The sequence below is a fragment of the Dermochelys coriacea genome, chromosome 1 (genome assembly GCF_009764565.3).
Source record: "Dermochelys coriacea isolate rDerCor1 chromosome 1, rDerCor1.pri.v4, whole genome shotgun sequence".
Lineage (NCBI taxonomy): Eukaryota > Metazoa > Chordata > Testudines > Dermochelyidae > Dermochelys > Dermochelys coriacea.
In genome coordinates this window covers 152745327-152760102 of record NC_050068.2, presented here as the reverse complement: position 1 = coordinate 152760102, position 14776 = coordinate 152745327, and the positions used below count along the sequence as shown (strand labels likewise).

At 44.7% G+C, this 14776-nt stretch overlaps 1 long non-coding RNA gene across 2 annotated transcripts; it reads right to left on the bottom strand.

Annotated features, from left to right (window-relative positions):
- Positions 1-5099: 5099 nt before the first annotated feature.
- LOC122458206 lies at positions 5100-13955 on the bottom strand. 2 transcript variants are annotated; one of them, XR_006278120.1, is made up of 4 exons: positions 12511-13955; positions 11979-12074; positions 8611-8666; positions 5100-5568 (listed from the first exon to the last, which is right to left on the bottom strand). It is a non-coding gene; the product is annotated as an uncharacterized LOC122458206 (long non-coding RNA). The 2 variants fall into 2 exon arrangements; XR_006278121.1 differs by lacking the exons at positions 5100-5568; positions 8611-8666 and adding an exon at positions 11206-11647.
- Between the last annotated feature and the right edge of the window lie 821 nt (positions 13956-14776).

Genomic DNA, 14776 nt, shown 5'->3' with positions numbered 1-14776 from the left:
CTGATATTCTATGATTCTATGTTTTCCATATGTATATATACACTGGATTTATACTGGAGCAAATGAAAGCAGATTGTAGCCCTGTGTCTTTCAGCTGTCTGGACCATCCTCTGCTCTCATTTACATCAATTTACATATCCTGAAGTCAGTGGAGTTATTGTGGATTTACACCTGCGTAACAGAGAAAAGGCATTCCTGGTAAAGTTTGCAGATGACACAAAAAATTGGTGCAGTGGTAAATAATAATAAAGACAGATTTGTTCTGTAGAACAATCCAGATCTTTTGGTAAATGGGTCTTGCTTGAACAACATGTGACAAAGAGTGGCTAGCCCCTCCCACTGCCGCAGCAACGCTCCATATTTTGCGTGCTAGCTCTTTCAGAGATAGCATGGGTGTGTGTCCTTGAACTGGGATTTACACCTCCAGCTCCAAGTGTAGACATATCTGGTGGCTGCAGCTACACTTGGAGCTGGGGATGTGATTCCCAGCTCATGTAGACATATGTGCACACGCTCTCAGCTAGCTAGCCTGCTAAAAATAGTAGCGTAGACACAGTACCATAGGCACTAGCATCACAGGCTAGCCATCCCAAGTATGTACCCACAGGCTCCAGGCAAGTTTGCACTTGCTGCTGCCTGCGCTGCTGTGGCCACACTACTATTTTTAGCACACTCACTCAGAGCTAGCAGGGGTATGTCGATGTGAGCTGGGACTCACACCGTAGCTCTCAGTGTAGATATCGCCTAACAGAGCAAGCATGACTCTTAGAAGTAGGGGAGTACTCAGTAGAAGTAGGAAGGTGTTATTACCACTGTATACAGGATTAGTGAGATCATTAGTAACTTCTGACTTCAGGAGAGTTATACAGGTGTAAATGAGAGCAGAGTAGGGCCCCATGTCCACACTTTAAAAGAGGCTGACAAATTGGAATGAGTTCAGAAAAGAGCTAAAGAATGATTTGTGTTCTGAAAATCTGCCTCACATCAAGAGACTAAAGCAGCATAATCTATTTATTTTAACAAAGAGAAACTTATGATATGACTGGATTAGCGTCTATAAGATGCAAGCCAATGTCTCATTGAGCTCTCCCCTGCTGTCTCTTGATGAAGTGGGGGAAGAAACTTAAGGAGCAGACTCTATTTGCATAGACATACCTACTTGAGCTAGGTTTCAGAGTGATAGCCGTGTTAGTCTGTATCAGCAGAAAGACCGAGGAGTACTTGTGGCACCTTAGAGACTAACAAATTTATTTGAGCATAAGCTTTCATGGGCTAAAGCCCACTGCATGCATCTGATGAAGTGGGCTTTAGCCCAAGAAAGCTTATGCTCAGATAAATTTGTTAGTCTCTAAGGTGCCACAAGCACTCCTCATTCTTTCTACTTTAGCTAGGTGATCAGCAGGTAAACCTGCTTTGCCAAAGTGAGCAGCTGTAGCTGTCTTGGGTTAATGCCGGGGTAATGAAATGTTACTGTCCTGATTGTGTGATTAAAGGGCAGCAGAACTGTACTTAACATGCCCTAACCACACTTGCTCAGCATGGGGTAGTGATGCCTCCATCCAAGTGAAAGTCAGAGGCGGCGTGAGCTCTGTTAAAAGGGTCCTAGATACTATCTGATCTTCCCCTCCGCTATTGAAAGACAGAGCTGGTCAGGCTCATTTTAGAGTCCTTGTTGTTGCTGAGTGATTGCCAGAAATTGCTGAAGAGCAGACTGAGGGGGCTGAACTGTAGACCTGGCGTTGCAGTGAAAGGAAACCCAGAGGATGCCGTAGCAGCGATGCTCCCCACTACCCAGCGAAATCAGAAAGAACTGGATTAACTAGCGGAACCTCCGAATGCAGAATTCCAGGGAGAGGCGGCAAGCAGCAGCAGAGACAGGGTGGACACCAGCAAAGGCAGAGGGGACAGTGGCAGAGGTAGCAGCAAACAGTGGCAGAGACAACTGTGACAGTCGTGAGACACTGGTCGACCCTTCTTTTGGGGGGGGGGGGGAAGGGGAGGGGATGAACCCTGTGAACTCACCCCTGAATTCTGGGACTTCACTGACTTCAGAAAACCCACTGAGTGGGGTGCAGTGGAGGGAAAGGGGTGTAGAATATTAAAGAGACATTCATCCAGTGGATTTTAACACCACAAGGTGGGAAACTGAGGCAAAGGACTACTGCCCAAGGTACTGTGGGGCTGGTGTTTCCATAGCGAAGTTGCATGCTTTTGAATCAGTGTTGCAGTGTTTTCCCTAATTAATGCTGAGTTCACTCTCTCGTAATAAAAGTTCTCTTTTGTTCTACACAGACTCAGCGCTTCTGAGTTGGGCAGTATTGCCTCTTAGTGGTGCCTGGGCTGCTGTTTAGGTTTCCCAGATTTCTAGGTGGAGGCTTGAGCAGTTCTGTTGTGTAATGATAAGATATTATATATTGAACAAGGCCCCTGCTGCTGCCGACACCCCCCAAGCAGAAAGAATTCACCTCTATATCTGAAAGTAGAGGATGCTTTGTCTTTTATCTAGCAGACAAAGGCATAACAAAATGCAAAAGATGGATTCCTGCTACTCCTAGAGAGAAAGGTCTTGAGCCTTTTGAGTTCCAACTTAAATATTGCCGTATTGTTTTAACTGAGGAGATTGGCCTGGGGTCAGTTTGTTTATGAATAAAGGACTTGTGATCAACAAGCAGATTTTTAGTATTCTAATAACACTATTTACAATTTTTTACACGGTAAAATTGGGATGAGGTAATTCCACTAGACCTTCAAACATTGTCAAACCAGTAGACAGGTTACATTAGTGTCAGAAGAACACATTAGTACTCGTATTTGTCTAACTGTGGAAGAAATGCCATACATTGGCAGCAGTCTGTGGGATGAGGTCACTTTCCTTGTAATAAAGTTTACACATACTTATATCAACCTGTGAGTGAGCATGCTCTAGCATAACATACAATGAGTAAATATGTCATCTCCTGTTGAGTAGCATGTAACTTTGAAACCAATGTAAGTTTTGAGATTGCCTACCAGCTAAATATATTGACAGATTTTTTTTTGCTTAAATTTGATAAATGGAGTTGAACTCAGGTAACCTTAATTTCTCCAAACTGGTAGCTTTGTACTCAACATGACTGGCTCACAGCAGGAATCAATATATTTGTTGGACATTTGTATTCCTACTATACATGTCAGGGCTCTTGAATGGTTGAATTCCAAAAGAAATGGTGACCTTTTGTTGACATCTGATGGAAATGTCCGGTTTCAAAATTGGGATCTGTTCTATAGTGAGCAGCCTATAGTAAAAAACCCACCCCAGATTCTAGTTAAATGAAAGCTAGGGAATTAATTGTGTGGATCAGCGAGTGACCTGTTACAAACTTCAGTATTATATTAGATACCCACACACAGAGTATATAATAGATCATTCTTATATGGAGTGTAAAGGCATTACATTAAAAAAAATTAGAGTCAAGTTAGTGTTCATGAATGGCGTCAGGTCTGACAAAAATGGAAGCTGAAGTCTTTTATCTGTGGTACAGGTACAGCAAAGGTACTGGCAACACGAGCTTCCTCCCACTCCATAGTACATGATGCCTGAACTGTGTTATAGCATTTCTCTCTATAAGAAAGAGAGGAGGCATAACTCACCATTGGGGTAGCCAAGAATGAATGATCTTGGTTCTCCTTATGAGTGAAGATTAATACCATCATCACCATAATTTATATTCCCCATCCCCAAAAAAATGTAAGTTGCAGTTAAAGTTACATATAGATATCAGTTATATTACTACATTGTGTGTAGAGTGTTGTAGTAATAGAAATAAACATGCTTGAAAGCCTGGAAAGCTCAAGTTAAAATTAAAGTTTGTTGTGGGTTAAAAAAAAAGTCATTAAATTCACAGCTAGTGTTCCAAAAAGTAGCAGTAACTAAGACTGTGTACCTATATCTCCTCCATGGGCAGTGGTTGAACCCCGCCTTCAGGAGGCTAGCCTGCCGGCCCTGCCCCTTCCACTTGAGCCCTCGCTCCTGCAGCTGGAGAAGCCCCCCACATACCTGTCCAAGCCACTGGCCTCAGCCCCAGTCCCGCCCTGGGCTTCTGGCCCAACCTCCCCTGCTCCCTGGGCTGCCCCAGCTGCTGGTGGGCCTGAGCTCCAGGCTGCTGGCTGGAGCTTAGCCCCAGCTGGCTTCAGAGTAGAGTGGGAGGAAGGTTGGGGCCTCCTAGCAGAACTTCAGCAGGGTCACAGCCTGGGTCAGGAGAGGCTTAGCCTGCCCTGGCCTTTGATACCCATCCATGATCCCCTCCCACTGAGCCGATACTAAGAATAGAAAATTTCAGTTCACAAGGGAATGTTTTCATAAAGTTAGGGGCTTGGACGAACTGTATGATAGACGTTGCAAACTTGATTATAGTATTTTCTCCCGTATATATTGTAATATATGTCCCCGTTTCTGCAAAGAGATCTGCAAACATGGACTCTCTCTCTTGGTAGAGTCCCATAGGCAGATCTCAGGATCAGGACTTCTATTTGAACACATGCTTATGTTTGTGCAGGACCTAACACAATGGGGCCTCAATCCTGATTGTGGTCTTTGATGCTACCGCTATACAAATTATAAATATTACTAATAATGTCACTACACAGTCTTTCATACAGACAATCGCAAGGGGAGACTTGATATCACAAGGGCTACTGTTCAGTTTACACAGAGATTTCCATTACAACTATGCATTTTTGCAAGCTAAATACATTTTGAATTTATGGAAGTTGCAATTTTCAGGAGAAATTTTTCACACTTTGGTCTCAGCCCAAAAGCGAATCATTTTTGCAATACTAGAGCAAAACTGTTCAGCCACTTTTGAGTTAGGCAAGGCTGAAAAGCAATATTGATAACACTTGCATTAATAGTTGAATCAAAACTGCTTGACAGCACATATGATAATAGTTTATTTATTGAGTAAGGAGCAAGAATTGGGAAGACCGAAGGGGAAGGGAAACTATAGAAGGTTTGTTTCTGCCATTAAGAACACCCCAAACAAGAACCTGCTATGGTGAGCTGCAACACACGGAAAGTACACTTGAACTAATGCCTAAAACCTGACAGAAACATACTTTATAGTTAATCTGGTTACTCAGGCTTTATTTCACAGTCAGAAGTTCTTATGGTGGAAGGGACTCCTGCTGGGTTTTTCCAAGCACATGACTGACTGACTGACTGACTGAATTCAATGTACCAGAGCAGATTTAAACTGCTTACTAAACCAAAATCTGCTAATTTTCTCTTTCCTTTCTTTCATTTATTTAATAAAACAGATAAGACAGACAAAAACTCCTCTGGATGTTTATAAAGGTAATTGATCCAGATAACTGACCATTTTTAATGTCTATTTCAATCAAAAATGAGGATTCTGAGAAAGGACAAGATCGCTGATAGGAGGATACTGGTTAGAGTGTTGTTAAGGGCCAAGTCATGGGAGGTGCTGTCTATCTTCAACTCTTTTGGGAAGCTCCAGCTGGCCTTGATTTTCAAGTGCTGAGCACTCAACTCCAATGGCAGCTAGTGAGAACTGTGTGCGCTCAGCGTTTCTGAAAGTCAGGCTCAAGTTGTATCAGGATAAGGCCTGGTAAAACCAAATCAAATGCACCACAGGGGAACAAACAACTGAATTCATCATCCAGAAAATGTATTAACAATGGCAGATTCCGGGTTTTAAAATGTAAGGAAATAAATCTGTATTGGTCTGCTGAAAGAATTGCATTGTTTCTAACTTTTTAAATATATGCTGCCTTTGATGCTTGCCAGTTGTCAGATTTTAATGGGTGCTTGTTAACAGGAACACTGAAATATTGTGATTTATTTGACCATCAGGCAGATTTCTGGCTGCTGCTGTGACTCTGGGTTTTGTATTTTAATAGGAGTTTTAACAATGCACGGTAAGGGATACTTAAGGTAGTCCATTAATTTTTTCCTATATACTGCCATACTCTGGTTTAAAATAGTAGAGCTAAAGAAATGCAGAAGCAGATTTTTAAAAGGGAAAAAAACACATGTACAACCCTATACATGTACTACCCTAATTGCCTTTTAGATCACTGAGTTAATTTAATATCAGTCACATCTCCTTTCACATTCCACGTCTGGATTCCTTAACAACACTGTCCAACATCTGCTGGGAAAGGCTAGCATTTAAACAATCATCTCTTCTTTGAGACTTGGAGCTGTCTCTGATTAAGCACTAGACTCCACCTTAAAACGCGCAGGCAGGGCATCACGGAAAAAGCTTATTCCCCCCCTTCCTTCAAGTATAAGAGGAACCAACATCTCTCTTGGAGCCCTGCTGGAATTCAGATTCATTGCAATGGATTAATATATTAATTCATTATGCTTCGAGGCAGCAAGACACCTTCTCAGTCTTTAGAGTGCATATTGATGAGAAACCTAAGCAAGAGACAAATTTCACAGCCCCTCAGTGAAGCTAGGAACTACTAGCAAGATCAAGAGTAGGAGTAAGAAAATATACTTTACTCTTTGCCAAAACCTGAAGACCTCCCTGAAGATTCACTGCTGTCTAATTTTATTTTTTAAACCATATCTTATATAAATTTTAGAGCTCATGAAAGCAAGAGACTAAACTTCTTTGGCTTAGTCGTGATATAATACAAGCAAGTGCTGCCCACGCTTCTCCCATGTAGTTCAGCAAATACACCCTAGTCTTCTGACCTGCAATATCCCTGCTAGTCTAATCCTTGCCTTTGCTATTCTAGTCCCAGGGCTGTCATGAGCAGAGATTACCAGGTTATGCTGCATTATGTAGCAGTCTCACAAAAGGGTCAAATGTTTAAAATAGTCACCAGATTTGCATTTTGAGACTCAATCCAGGTCTCCAGAGGTGAAAAATCTAGTAAATTAAGACATTGCACTGCTTCATGGTTTGACTTTTGTTTGTTTTGACTTTACCCCGGGGAGGAAAAGGTAGAGTCAGCAACATCTTACATTTAAACACCGAAAAGACCCAAAGCACTTTAGAAATGAAAATCTGACTTGACCGGCAGGACTCAACTCTTAATAAAATGAGAAAGTGAAAAAGCCATCTGTTTGGACTTGAAAAGGTCATGGAAGGTGCTTATTTAATGTTCTCTGGCAGTGTATTCTACCACAAAGGGGGTATTAAAGACTAACAGAACAGGCTCCCCAAACTACATGGCCAGAAAGAGCTAAAACAAAGATCCACAGTAGATGATTTTAACTGGTACCTTGGGGCCTAGGATGTTAGTAAACTAAAACAATCACTTGGTTCCAGGTTTTAATCAAGCCTTGTGTGTCTGCAGGAGGACTTTTGAAGACACAGGGCCATATACACTTGCCCTCATTCCTCACCTGCGTACACCTGGTGTAAATGTAAGTTTCACTAACAGATTAAGGGCAGTACATGGCCCCATGGTGAGCCTTAGCTGGAAGCCTGGGTAGCGGAACCAACTCTGGAGAAATCTACTACAAATCCCACCAGTTGGGATCTCATGCTCAGAATGCCAGTGGCTACATTCTGCACCAACAGCAGCTTGCCACTTGTATAGAAGAGGCAGCTTAGTCATGGTGCATTCATTATGCTAATCCAAATGGAATGGAGATCAAGGACCACAATCATGGCACAGTGAAAGGAAAGGTAATGACCAACTCAGGAAATGCTCTGGAAGCGGCAAACTCAAGAGTAGCCGCAAACATAGGTGCCAACTTACTCAGATCCCAGGGGCTGCTCGACCCCCATTCCACCCCAGGCCCTGCCCCCACTCCCCTCTTCCTCCAAGCCCCCACCCCACCTATTCCTGCCCCTGATCCTCCCCCACCACCTCCTGAACACCACTGAACAGCTGATCTGTGGTGGGTGGGGGGGAGGGGGAGGTGCTGATCCACGGGGCTGCTAGTGGGTGCTGAGTACTCACTATTTTTTTTCCGTGGGTGCTCCAGCCCTGGAATACCCACTGAGTCAGCACCTATGATTGCAGAAGCAAAATAAGTCTCAGAACAGAGACAATAGTCCATCCTAACCCCCAAGCTTCTACAGCTGGTTGCACAAGGTATGTATCCAAATGCTAATTAAATGAGCTGGAGGAGTGGAGTCAAACAACAGGAGCTCAGTTTGTCCTGGCCTGGGTAAAATGCATGTGACAGACATTTATGTTTCAGTGCATGAGTATTTTTCAGTCCCAGCTGTTTGACAAAACATTGTCCGTATGGGAATACTGCACAAAATCCGAGGTGAAATTAAACTAAAAACCAAGAACCGTGGCCTAGTCGTGGAGCTGAAACAGAAAAATGCAACAGACTTGCATAAATAAATAATTAAATGCATAAAAACAAAAGCTAATTAACTTGCAATAAACCAACTTAACCACTTAGGGGCAGCGTTAACGCAGTTAACATGCAAAACAAACCTGTATTTTATCACCTGGTTAATTCAATATGCACTGTGAATATTTATAGTGTATCAAATACTGATACATCAACACACCGAATGATGCAATCTGTCAAATCTGTGACTGCATGATAATAGGAGAAACTCAGCTGCTGCCCCTGCAATGTTGACTTTGATCATTCATCGTTGCTAAACACATTTGTAGATGCAGTACCTTGCTTCTTTTCCTCTGTCAGGGTCAGAGTCTATGTTCCACACCAAGATTAAAACCTAAAAAGGAATATTTAAAAAGGCTTTTCATAAAACAAACAGAAAAAAGATGAAACGACACAATCCGTCTTTGATAGACGCTGCTCCTCCAAGCATCAGCAGAAAAATATGTTTGCTCTCTATGGCCCAGAGCTGCTTTGCTTTTTGTCCCCCTTTCTCTTGCAAATACTTTTTGTTTTGGATACTTTGAAATATTCCCTAACCCCCTTACAAATATATCTAATGGCACCTAAAGCCTACAGATAATTATGTGCTGCCCATTAGTATTTCGACAACCTCCCAACCTGTTTTTTATAGCTAACTGGAGGATCTGTTCCCTTCTGGAGGGTGACGCTGGTGGAATCTGGAAGAATTGCTTGTTTAGCATGCTCAGTCTCTGGAGCACGCTTCAAGTGAGCTGTGCACCTGGAGTGCCTCTTAGAAGCTGTAGGAATGTGCTGAGGGAAGACAGAGGTGAAAGGGAAGGGGACCACCACCATCCAAACCGACTCCACAGTCTCAGCAGAAAGGCTAAAGATTAAACGTATATGTAAGCTAAAAGTCAGGGGCTGTCTGTCATCTTTACAGTGTGCACGCTTCCTAGCACAGCGAGGCCCTCATCTCTGATTGGGGCCTCTCTGTGCTACTGCAATACAAGTACCTAATAATTAGCTACCTGCACCAACTTAGGGCTGGTCCCTCCAGGTTAGGGTTGATGCTCACTGGTAGGTTGGGAGTAAGAAGGAGGGAGAACGTTTACTGCCAACAGTATGCCTATCTTATCAAGAGGGGAAATTCATTCTCCACAGCTGTCGTCCTGTACTAAATCCATTTACATGAACCCAGACCAACAAAAAAACAAAAAACAAAAAAGCAAAATAATGGCCTGAAAGGAAAGGGCAAACACAAGGAGCCTAATATATTCACCTCACAGTCCCTCCTTTGGGGGGATGGGGAAGAATCCCCTCCTTTCAGCTTGGACAGGTGGGTGAGGATGTCTGTGTTAAATGTCAACCCCCCCTCACCTCTATAATTGAAATTTGTACAAAATCTTCATTTTATTTATTTATTGCATTTGCAGAACATTCAGCATGACAAAGGATGATGTAACCCACGCCCTTCCCCCCCTCCCCCGCAACAGTAACAAGAGTCATGGGGCTAAGTCACTGTGCATTGTGCTGAATATTTACCCCTAACACATACTCTTTTACTTTAAATCTAGCGTGTAATACGCTTTGCATCTAGCACACTGCTGTTATATAGTCTCCCCTTGCCCTGTCTGTCTCTTGCTGGCAGCTGCCATTGTGGAACAAAAGGCAGCTGCCAGTTCCAGCGAACATCTCTCTCTCTCTGGAGCTGATGCAATACCACTTCACAGATTGACATCCATCCCTGCCACCCAGAGAGGTGTGCAGTCCCCTGGGAAGCCTGAACCTGTGCTGTCTGAGACACTCCATGCCAGAGCTTGAAACCTGATTATTTAAACCCTTGAACCTGGCTCCCTGCTAGCTGGGAGAGAATCTGCTGTCACCACGCCAACGCACCAGCTCTGGCTAGCTACACTGTCTGCCAGGCAGGATTTAGTGTTGCTGCTCTTGGCAAAAGCGATAGTTTATTAAATGCAACCTTGGTCTTCTGCCCCGAGATACGTCATCAGATCTTGCTCAGTCACTGTTTATGTTCCAAATCAAATTAAAAATCCAAAAGGGAGGGATGGAAGTGAGGCAGCACTGGGGAGAATGTACTTTCCTTTCTTAAAATGAAGCTACTGCGGGGAGAAGGCGGACCACCCCCTCCCCAATAAAAAGTTTCTCTTGGGAAGTCCTGATGCCCATACTCGCACTGAGTGGTATGCTACTCTGTAATTAGTCCTGTTGGGTTCAGGCAGGCTACTCACAGAGCAAGATGCCACTCAGTGCAAGAAAGGGCATCTCAGTGTGGCCTGGAACATTTAAACTTCAAGCCCCCTTAAGAGGTAGTCAGCTCAAAGGTCTAGCAGACTGTGGAGCTCAGCTATTTGCTCTGAAGCAGACAAAGGTTGGGCAACTTGTGGGAGAAATCGCTTGCAGTTCTTGGGGAGGGTTTGTCCTGATGCATCAGTGTCCTCCAGAGCAGTGCTTCTCAAGCTATCTGATGTGGGGGACCGGCAATCTTTTTTTCCAAATATGCGTGCAGACCGGCAGCCGATGGCTTGCGGACCGGCACCGGTCCATGGACCACCACTTTGAGTAGCACTGCTCTAGAGTGTGCTTTGGGAAAACAGAGGTTGAACTCATTGCTATAGAGGACTAGGAGTGCAGATGTACCGTCTGCAAGGGGGAAAGGCCAGGTTTAAGCAGAAACCCAGCAGCCGCTGCTTCGCCTTCTGGCCATTCCCCAGAGAGCAACGTGGGGTGGCCCTTCAGCTGGGGACCTGCCACCAACACAGGAGATAAGCAGGGATGCAGGCACCCCAGCCCATTAGTGGGGGAGCCCCTGCTGGACTCCCAGCAAGGTGGGCTAGGAGGGGAGGACCTGGTACTTTCTTGAGCCCTCTGCCCACAGTGGGACAACAGTGGGGAGGGAGCTCTGGAGCTGCACAGTACTCCCCCCTGCACTCTCCAGATTGCATCCGACCCTGACACTGGCAGCCCAGGCTTGGCATGTCCCAGGGCTTCCTTCCCTTCCAGCAGCTGGCTCTGCCTTCTGTAACCATGCCCAAGTGATACTCTGAGCCCCAACATCTTCTCCACCTGAGGATAGGTACTCTACTAGAAAGACATCTTCTCCCTGGGCCCCCATCCTTAGGAAAGTTCTGGTTGTGCCCCTGAGTGGGTGTTTGCCTCCGATCACATGTGGTGTAAGGTTTGAAGATAATGTGCTGGATGAGTTCCTCAGACAGACCTCTCTCTCCCTGGGACTTGGGTCAAGAGTGGATAATAGGCTTTCATGAAGGTTTAGGGTTTGAGCTCATTGTCAGAGCCCCAAGATCAGAGTCTGTTCTTGGCTATAGATGGGTTCTGCTGAAGAAAACAGGCAGTTATTGGGGGTGGGTGGGTGAAAAAGCAAAAACTTAGACAGGGAACAAAAAGGTAAATTAAAATCTAGACCATCCACATGTGAGATTCTGGCTCACCCAGTATCACATCTACCAGGCCAGCAACTCATCCTAGTTACTTCAGAATCCAGCCCATTATTTCTATCCTCATTCCTTTCCACACCTTTATGTTCAGACAGTACCATTTTCTTCATTAGTACAATGGTATCTTCACTTGTCTGTAAGTTCTTTTAATGAAAGCATAACACAGGCTGGTTCCAATAGGCAGTCAGGGAAGAGTCTGATTTGACTTTTACTTGATATTCATTCAAGGCAGATGTTTCCCTCAGGAGAGAGTCAGGCAGGGAAAAGAAGCTGCAGAGGCCAGTACTGAAGTTAGGATGGTTGAGGAGCTGTTGGGACAGGAGAGGAAATCACAAAGGGGGTGACAAGATTGTGCCCTTTCAGGCTGGATAATTTCTGTTAAGGAAAACCACAAGCAAAGAACGCCCCAGTAAAAGAGAGAGCACTGTGTGCCATAACAGCCATCTTGCAGAGGTTTACAATGCTGGCTCAAGGAGATGTGTAAAGGTGTGTACACAGAGAACCAAATCAAACATCTCCCCCTAAATCAACACAGCTCCATGCACCTCAGGATCTGGAAGATGTTTACAGACTTTTTGTGACTTAAGTGATGGCACTAATTATACAGAAAGTTGTTTGTGGAAATGGCTTTTGTCTGATTTATCTAAGCCATCTAGTATCACCTTATTAAACGGAAATGACTGTAAAGCGGTAGCAACGGAAGTTAAATAGGTGTGTGGCACTTTTAAGCATGCTAGTAGCTACCTTGAACCAGTCCCTTGTCCTCCTGAGATTATATTCGATGATGGTCAGCAGCTCCAATTATAAGGATGTTAGTTGCTGTAACAGGACATAGGGCAAGCAATACGCAACTAGCCTGCCTGACAAAGTTACATGTAAAGTGTAGTCTGCTCTGAAAACCTGAAAAGTTATGAAAAAATCCCTTTCTTACTCCAAAGAGCTGTTCTATGCAAAATCTTGCTTGCTTTATTGCCTTAAATCAAATTTGCTACTTTTTACTACTGTTAGCACTAATGAACCAATACAGGTCTGGGAGAGTGAGACTGAGTCTATTTCCTGGCATCTACCAATAGACTTCTTAGGTAAGTTCCACTTACAGGGCCTAATTCTGATCTCAGTTATACCTGTGGGCTTGTCCACTGCCTCAGATTCCCCTTCTTGCCCAGTTAAGGAGACTTCGCATTGTGGAAATTCTCAGTAACATTTCCCTTTTGGGAGTCTTGTTTGTTAACGTAACCCCACACTGGAAACAGATCACCAGGGAATCTCTCGAATGTCTAGGGAATCCCCAATTGGTCTAGCCCCATTTTTCTGGGAACTCCATCCTCTTTGCATCCAGTGACCTGTCACCTTGATTCAGGTTTACTTCCTCAGCACTGCAGCAGATGAGTGCAGGACAAGCTCCAGGAACTGCTGATAGCACTCCCTCCAGCAGCAGTAGGCCTCCAGTTATTGTTGGGCTACAAGCTGCCCTTCATGATGTTGCTGCTAGTTCTGCAGGAGGACAGCCTCGGTGTTCTGCTGTGGCTGTTCCTGTGACTGCCTGCTGCTGTTTGACAAGCAGGCAGAGACTATAGCCTATCCCTTGCTTTTTACTAAAGAGGGAGCACTAGTGAAATCCTACCAAGTACACGCATTACAGCAGCAGCTTGCGCACTCTGGCTCCAGGGCCACCTTGTACCTCAGTTTCCCCTCTCCAGTCACCCCCCAGAAGAATTAAGTCAGTGAGGCTAAGTGACAAATGTCCATCTCTTCGATAGCTTAACTCAAAGCCCAAAAGGAAACAAACCCAATTTTTCCACCCTGCACACTTGCTGGGCACAGCTCTTCCTCTTCAGGTGTGTGCTCCTCCATGATGTTCTTTGGCCCATCTCTTGGGCTCAGCTTCCAGCTCAATTTCCAGCTCTCTTAGGCTCCAACCAGTCCCTCTTTCCCTTGCTGACCAGCATGGTTGTACCTCCTCCCAAGATGGCAGCACTGGGAGAACTCATGCCTATCCCCGACCACCAGTTTCCAGCCCCAGAATCCTGAACAACTCTGCTCTCTATCCCCTCCCGCAAGCTGCCCCTCTTTCCTTCCCTGTGCCTCTTCCTGACTGCTCTCTCACAACACCCCCCCTTCTCACATCTGTACTCTTTAAAGCAGCTATGCCAAAACAGAACCCAGCCCCCTGCCCTTTTATTTCCCAGCAACCCTGATTCCTTGTCATACGCTCCTGTCACATGATCCTTACACTCTTATTCTCCTCACCTGGGGAGGGGAGAGGGGGCTAACTAAGCTTACCACAGGTGAGGCTGAGTTGTAACCCTCTTAAAGAGCCAGCTCAGCCTGTGATACTGCAAAATCAGGGAAAGTTTGATAGGAGAGTTAAATCCCAAGGGATGTTACCTCACCATTGGATTTCATATCATGATGGGCAAGGAAAAGCAAAAAGTGAGCTTAAGCCCTCCCTTCTTGCCTGGACCCTTTAGACATTATGGAGATAGACCCTGTCAAACAACCAGATTACAGGATTTCCCCTCCCCCCCGTTCCTTACTGAGTGCGAGAAACTAGCTCATATATGACTAAAACAATGAGGAGTCCAGTGGCACCTTAAAGACTAACAGATTTATTTGGGCATAAACTTTCAGATGCATGGAAGAAGTTTTTTTTTACCCACGAAAGCTTATCCCCAAATAAATCTGCTAGTCTTTAAGGTGCCACCGGACTCCTCGTTGTTTTTGTGGATACAGACTAACATGGCTTCCCCTCAAATATGACCGATTCTCTCAGTGAAGAAGCTAGGAAATCCCTCACAGCACTTAGGGAATGAGACAGGAGAGACCATCTGGACAAATCAGACTTTCACCCCCTCTAACAGGTCTGCTGGGTGATTCTTCACCCTGTCTGTTGTTGAGACAAAGTATTTCTTCTTCGTCAGTCCTCTTGCCTGCTAGATACTCAGTTAAAACCAAGGAGTGAGTAGCATAACTTTGGAGGGGACAGTGCAAAAATGACATTTTGCCTTCT